The following is a 6,558-nucleotide window of genomic DNA, read 5'->3' as shown; positions in this document are numbered from 1 at the left end:
AGGCTGGCGTGGTGTCCCTCTGTGCTGAGCCACACAAACGAAGCCAGATCTCCACGCTGCGTCCCAGGGTTGGGTTGGGTTGGGTTTGGAGGGTGGAATCTGTTTGCTTTTTTCTTGTAGGAGGTTGGGGCTCCTCCTCTTCCCTCCCTTTCAGGTGGGTGGAGGCCAATTCCAGGGTAGACAAGAAAGTACTCAACAAAGGAAGTCACCAACAAAGTCACGCCATTATTATTCTCCCTGGAGCGGAGAGGAGGATGTAGACCTGTGTACACAATGTGAAGGCAGCCATTTGTTTTTAAACTGCAAACGTGGGATTGGAACACACGCCAACACTGTTCCTACTAGTTCCCTTGAGCCACCCATATCCTGCAAAGAGCCTCAGGGCCTTGCATGATGATGAGAAAAGGTCAAAGGGTCTCCTTCCACAGATTTGGGAGCCTGTTGCTCTCCTCTGTGTAACATTCTCTCTGGAGTCACTTGGGAGAGTCGGGGCGAGCACACCAGAGTTTTATCAGGATTGGGAGCTGGGAGCTGGGACGCCCAGCGTTCAGCCTTTGGAGCTTTCTGACAAGGACCCTTGATAAAAACTTATCTACTTGGGAAGTTTGTTTAAAGCCAGGTAATAATCACTGTTATCATCATTACTGTTTACTGGCCGGGAATCACTTAATGTCAAAAAATTCTTAAGTAACTGTGGACTGTGAGTGTTATCCCCCAACCTAAAAGTGAAGCCATCGACACCCGGGGAAGTGAAGGAACTTGCCCCTCCTGGGTGGAAACACTGGATTCCAGCCCTGGAGAAATAGATCCATGGTATAATATCAGGAGGAATTCAAGGGCAGCACGTTCTTTTCATGCTTTATCGAAGCAGGAAAGGTGGCCAAACAGACCTCTGGAACACTGAAATTGGAAGGAAGGGGTGATTTATTTGCCACAAAACTCCAGCTCACAGAGAAAGTTCCTGCCCTTTTAAAGGCTTACAACTCCAGAAATTACATGTGAAAGGGTCTTGGCTTACAATTCTAGAATTAACATGTGAAAGGGTCTTGGGCCATGGAGTAGGTGTGGGGTTTAGGTGGGGGTTTGATCTTGTTTAAGTAAAAACAATGCCTTCCGGGAAGATTCCTCCACACCAAGCCTGCCATCTATAGGAGGGCAATTGGGGGCACCCAGTCCGCCAGCCTTCACTTCTCCTATTGAAATGCAGTGTGGAAGTCAAGGGGTGATGATCTTAGATGTTTAAGGGTGATTAAGGTTGTCCTCTCTCATTATCACTATTTTTAGATTATTTTCATTTAAGAAAATAACTTTTATTTGCTTTTGAAAGGAAATACTTTAACGTATCTATAGTTTATGGAGATCAGTAGAACAGTAACAACTTCCTATGAAATGGGAACAACCCCGCCTTATCTCCTCTTGAAGGCTGGTGGCTTCCTGTTTATGAATGTGGTGATTTGCTCACGAACTTGCCTTTTCCTCTGCTTGGGGATGTGATGGTCGTAGTGTTTTTAGTTTCCAAACTGTCTGTGAGGGACCTTCAGCCGGGGTATTTTGTACGCAAAGCTCAAAGGTAAACATGTAAGTTCATATCCGCAAGTCTCAGCTGCCGCCACATTGGATATTGAACTTGATGGAAACCAAGCTGGGAATAAGCTTCTATAACCCAAGGAAGGACAATTCAGAGTATAAAAATAATCTTTGGCTCGAAACTCCAGAACGGAATATTTTGCATTCATTCTTGAGTGAAACTTGGAATCATCTACAAACCCCAGTCCCCATCTGACTTGAACTCTTGGCAATAGTTGATGCAGTGCTGACCACTCTTTGATTCTCCTGATTTCTGCAATGTTTTTCTCTTGTTTTTTTCTCTTTCCTCCAATTCCCTCAGGTTCTTTTGTGGGTTCCCTCTCTTCTCCACCTCTGAGTGCTGGAGATGCCTGGGTGCGGTTCCTGATTCTCTCCTGTGCCCTGTCCATCGTTGACCTTTGGGGATCTCACTCACATTTCAATCATCACTCAAAATATCTCATCTGTTTTAGTTCCAGCTCAGACCCCTCCTGAACGCCTACCACTATTATACCCTGTAGGAAATAAAATAAATAAAAGGTTTCTTTTCGAAGCTTTTCCCTTAGTTCATTACGAATAAATAATAGTTTCTTCAGAGGTTAATTTACTTTAAAGCTTTTGCTGATAATCTTAAAGTGGCTGTTAGTCATAATAAAGAAATAAGTGCATCCCACGTTCTTAGATCTTAAACTTTAAACTAGACATTTGCCCTGACATGTCTGGACAAGCCCAGGCAAGTCTTAGGACAAAACTTATTCCCCTTCCTTATTTGAAAATGTTGTCACTTCTCTAAGCATTCCTCAAGTTGCTTCCTCTTTTCCTCTGCCTTTACTTCTTTAGAAAATTTCCAAGTTTTTAGCCAATCAGGTCAAGCATAGAATTGAGGTCCTCTTCCGGCCAGTGGAAACTGGACACAGCAGTTGGGTGACGGCGTCAGATTATAAAAGTTATAAATGTCCCTTTCTCCTTTGTTCAGGTGTGCTCTTGTGGCGAGACTGCTGGCGAGTTACCCCCTTCCTACAGGAAGTAAACTAGCCTTGCTGAGTGATCCATTGTCTCAGTGTGGATTTTTCCCAACCATTTTAACCCATTTCCAACATACCCTCTGCCGCTTTAATAGTCCATTGGGCTTTCTTACATCCATCTCAGATTCTACAGCATCCAAGCGGAATTTCTGCTTTCTCATCTCTCTTCCCTGCACAAATTCCCTACCTGCCATCTTCCTCTCCTCAGTCACCTGTCCTGTCTGTCCCTCTCGTTCAGACCACGGTTTGGAGACACCCTTGACTCTTCTTTCTCTCACACCACACATTCCAGTCATCAGGAGTCATGCTGGATCAACCTTCAACATTTGCCTTCAACAACTGCTTCTCACCTCTCCACGGCCACCTGGCCCCAGCTCCCATCCTCCCTCACCTGCTGCAGCCTCCAGCAGGCCTCTGGCCGCCACCCTTGTCCCCATGGTCTGTTCTCTGCCCAGCGGCTCCACTGATCGTGTTAAAATATGGCACAGAGTGTCGCTCCTCTGTTTAAAAGCCTGCAATGGTCCCATGGGACTGCATCTTACAGTGGTCCTTGAGGCCTTCTGTGGTCCATACGCCCTTTCCTCTCCCACTGCGACCCGCTCCGCTCCAGCCCCTCAGGCCTCCAGCCTCATTGCCACTATGGGCAATGCTCAAGTGTGCTCTATCCTTAGGGTCTCCTTGCAGCCAGTTCCTTCTACCTGGAAGGCTCCCCGCTAGACGGCTCCTGGAGGATCACCCCACACTTCCCCAAGTCCCACTTCCCATTTCCGGTCCCAGCCAGGCCCCTTCCTCCCTGCCCTGGCCCGAGCATTCCCTGACTCTTCCTGTCCCCTGTGGTTTTGGTTTTCTTCTTTCCTTCCTTCTTTTTGCCTGCCTTCCTTTTTTTCTTCCTTTCCTTCCTTCTCTCCATTTGTCCCTCTCTCCCTCCCTTCCTCCCTCCCTCTCTCCTCCCTTCCCTTCTTTCTTCCTTCCACAGCTCTAATCATTTTATAAGGAAGCACACAAATGGATGGCTCGCTGTGTTTGCTGTGGACGCTCACGATCTCACTGTGCTCTGTCTCCCTACATACCTCCCTCCTCGAACATAAGCTCCATGAGGGCAGCAATTGATCTTTGTCTATTTTGTTTATTGATGTATGCTGAATGCCCAAAAAGGAAGTTGTCATGTCACAGTGCTCAACACATATTTGTTGAATGAATGAAGGAATGAATGAAAGAAGGAGTCACAGGGATTCCAGAGAGACTGCCAGGGCCCTCTTCTTTCCAGGATTCCTAGCTTGTCCTACAGTCCGGGCAGCCTTTGCACATTCTCCCAGCTGCTGCAGTTCTTACCACCCTGGGCTGAGCTTAATGTGCTACTGGGGTCACCCCACACCCTGCTGGCCACTCTGAGTCCAGCAGTGTCTATCTCATGGGTGGGAGACACCATTGCTCCCTAGTTGTGCCAGACCATCCATTAAGCCACTAAAACGGCAGGGCCCTGAGCCCAGCACCTGGACTGACTCTTCATTTTCTACTTGGCAGGAGACGCTCCAAGTACAGACCAACAGGAAAGTCTACCAAGGAACGGGGGAAGAGCAAGCTGAGGACACCAGAGACCCTTGTTTGGGATCCGCAGATAGCAGCAAGAATCTTAAATGAGACTCCCATTAAAAATAACTTCATGGGTTTTGAAAGGTCATTTTCAATGAATAGGCACTAAAACTTCAGATTTGGGACAGAAGACTGAAAACGTAATTTTTTCCTTGTCTTTTTGTCACTAAACACATAGGTGTTTGTGTAACTCATATCTGTTCGTGTAAACCCAGTTGATTCACAGGATATTTTGCTTTTCTAAGGCATAGTTCTTTTAAGTCCACTTATTTCTTCCTATGCCTACTGATATGGTTTGGCTGCGTCCCCACCCCAATCTCATCTTCGGTTGTAGTTCCCATAATTCCCATCACGGGGACTATGATAGAGAAAACTCTATCATACTAGAGATAACTGAATAGATAAGTTAGAAAGAGGTAACTGAATCATGGGGGCAGTTGCCGCCATCCTGCTCTCACTCTGGGGAGTGAGTTCTCAGGAAATCTCATGGTTTTATCAGGGACTTCCCCCTTGTCTGAGCACTCGTCTTCTCCCTGCTGCTGTCATATGAAGAAGGATATGTTTGCTTCACCTTCTAAGTTTCCTGAGGCCCTTCTAGTCCTGCATAACTGTGAGTCCATTAAATCTTCCTTTACAAATTACCCAGTCTTGGATATGTCCTTACAGCAGCATGAGAACAGACTAATATACCTGCTTTCCATATTTAATATTTTGTGCTAACATACCTATAAAAAGTCGGGTTGTTAATATATACAATTCTGAAAGTGCTGTTAGTATGAGCAGATCTCAGTGTGGACATTCAGGTTAAATGATTGTTAAACGATCTTCAGTTGTCCCTCCAGCCAGAGAGGACACAGAAAGATGCTGGGCTTAAGCCTTGACTTCCATGTGCGTGGAAATTCTGCTGAGAAAGAAAACAGAAGAGGAAAATGGAAATTGCATGTTTATGATGCCATCCCTGGTTTGATGATCTTGGCTGTCTTTCTGCATGTGACCTCACTGACCTTCAATTTCAATTTCTCTCTCTTTCCCTTCTCTCTCTCCCTCATTCTCTCACTCCTTCCCTCCCTCCCTCCCCTTCTCTCTCCTTTCTTCCTTTTTACGTCCTTTGCATGTTCTCAGGCTCACTTTCACGTCTGTTGTCTATCAATGAGAATGATTGACCCTGCAACCCCAGGACCAAGCATCTCAGGTAAAGCAGAGAATTTACCCAGGGAGAGCAACACTTTTTGTTGTTGGCTAACATTTATTGAGCACTTACTGTATATAAATGCCAACACTTTACCTATACGAAGTCATTTTAACCCTCCCATCAACCTCATTTTAATAGATGAGGAATCTGGGGTACAAAAGAGTTACATCACTACTCAGAGACTAAGTGGCAGTGGTGGGGGTGGGTAACTGATATGAGGTGATTTTGTATTTGAGAATATTTTGCAAAATGTAAAATCCCATGCAAACTTAAATAAGCATCAGAGCTCTGTTATTCGTGCATCTCTAGGGAATAGAAAGCATAGATGATTTCAGTGCTTGGATAAAGCATTTTACTGCATTAACAGCTTACGATATTAAAATAACAATATTGCAGGGTATGGTGGATGAACAGTATCATCAGGGCTTCAGTAGCAACTCTTTGGAGCTCTTCCTAGGTAGCAGATGTGACAGCAACAGCAGTTAGGTTCTCCTAACCCACAACAACTCACAGGTACTTGCATTGTGACCATCCTACAAATGAGGAAACAGGCTCTAAGGCTTAGCTAGTCACGCAATGGTGTCCTCCATTCCTCCAAGCCTTGACTTGTGCTCCACAACTACGTTGTTGAAAATAATCTTGGGCTGGGCGCGGTGGCCCACGCCTGTAATCCCAGCACTTTGGGAGGCTGAGGCGGGTGGATCACGAGGTCAAGAGATCGAGACCATCCTGGTAAAACATGGTGAAACCCCGTCTCTACTAAAAATACAAAAAACTAGCTGGGCATGGTGGCGCGTGCCTGTAATCCCAGCTACTCAGGAGGCTGAGGCAGGAGAATTACCTGAACCCAGGAGGCAGAGGTTGTGGTGAGCCGAGATCGTGCCATCGCACTCCATTCTGGGTAACAAGAGCGAAACTTCGTCTCAAAAAAAAAAAAAAGAAAGAAAGAAAATGATCTTGGGCTGAGATTTTCCCCAGCAGCCGCTCACATCGGGTTCCATCTCTCTTCCTGCTGGAGAAGCCTCACCAGGTCCTGGTGCACATAGGAGGGCTTCTCTGACCACCCCGGGACCAGAGACCCCGTTCTCCCCCATCACACACATACACGGACACACTCCACCTCCACACACACAGGCACACATCATATTTACACACTGTCTCACCATACCACACTCCACACAT

This window comes from Aotus nancymaae, unplaced genomic scaffold (genome assembly GCF_030222135.1).
Source record: "Aotus nancymaae isolate 86718 unplaced genomic scaffold, 86718_ANA_hifiasm-v0.15.2.pri h1tg000022l_1, whole genome shotgun sequence".
Classification (NCBI taxonomy): domain Eukaryota; kingdom Metazoa; phylum Chordata; class Mammalia; order Primates; family Aotidae; genus Aotus; species Aotus nancymaae.
This window is presented reverse-complemented; position numbering follows the sequence as displayed.